The sequence below is a fragment of the Arachis ipaensis genome, chromosome B01 (genome assembly GCF_000816755.2).
Source record: "Arachis ipaensis cultivar K30076 chromosome B01, Araip1.1, whole genome shotgun sequence".
Classification (NCBI taxonomy): domain Eukaryota; kingdom Viridiplantae; phylum Streptophyta; class Magnoliopsida; order Fabales; family Fabaceae; genus Arachis; species Arachis ipaensis.
This window is the reverse complement of record NC_029785.2, coordinates 120,205,388-120,206,443: the sequence shown is the minus strand read 5'-3', so window position 1 is coordinate 120,206,443 and position 1,056 is coordinate 120,205,388.

Below are 1,056 nucleotides of genomic sequence, written 5' to 3'. Positions count from 1 at the left end.
TAATGGATAGGTTGTATATATAAGCGACCAAAACAAAAACTGAAGAATTTAAGCAAGCATGTTTGTAAAATTTTATTGGCCAGCTATTAATACTATAGGGCAAGAACAGTTGGTGGAAGTATATATATCATAAAATAAAATGTAAAATAAAATAGTTTTTGACTAAAAATGGTTGATGTGGGTGTTAGGAGAGAGAATCTTGAAGGAGCATGCACAATGCACATGGAGAGAGGGCATGACATGATAAAAGAAAAGAGTAAAGAGCAAAGAGATTAAAAAAAAAAAAAAAGAAACCATAAAATAATTCCGCGTTTTCCGGCACAGCTCAAAAGTTCACTTCCACGGTATTCACAATTTCAGACGAGAGAGCTCGCGCCGCACGTGACATTTCCTCCCTTACCCCCAGCACCAATTTTCTACTCTCTCTCTTTTGTTTTAAAAAAATATTTGTTAACAAAATAGAAATAGAAAAAATAATATTCTTATCTTTTTAATGTGATGTTCATTAGTGGGGAGAAAAACAAGGAAAAGAATTGTAAATATGTTTTGTGGAGATTAAAAAAGGGAAGAGTTTCAGTTGAGTGTAATTTGGTCAGATAATATTGCTAGGGATCTGTGCACTAATCATCAGCTCCGTATTTATTCCCTTTCTTAATTTCATGGCTAATGCCGTCGTCAACTGCCTACTGTTCCTATGTCAACGCTCTCCTTACTATTCCCATTCCTCTCGTAGTCACGTGACCTTTTTTCCCCCCGCGACACTCTTTTTTTTTTTTTTAAATTTTAAAACTCTACAATCTACTGTTTCGACTTTTACACCGTAAAATTATGTAGCAAGTTACTGAAATTGAAGAGGAAAAGTGATTTTTTTCCTTGTAGAACTTTGTGTTACCCCAAGCTATAGATAATAGATAACAATTTCCGAGTTCTCTACATGTCAATTATGTTCTTTTTCGCTTTCATTTCTAAAAGTAGCAAAGCTGGTGATTACGCTCATACAGTAACATAATATATCTTTATCTGCATCTCTCTTATAGGTGCGGGGAGGAATTTTAG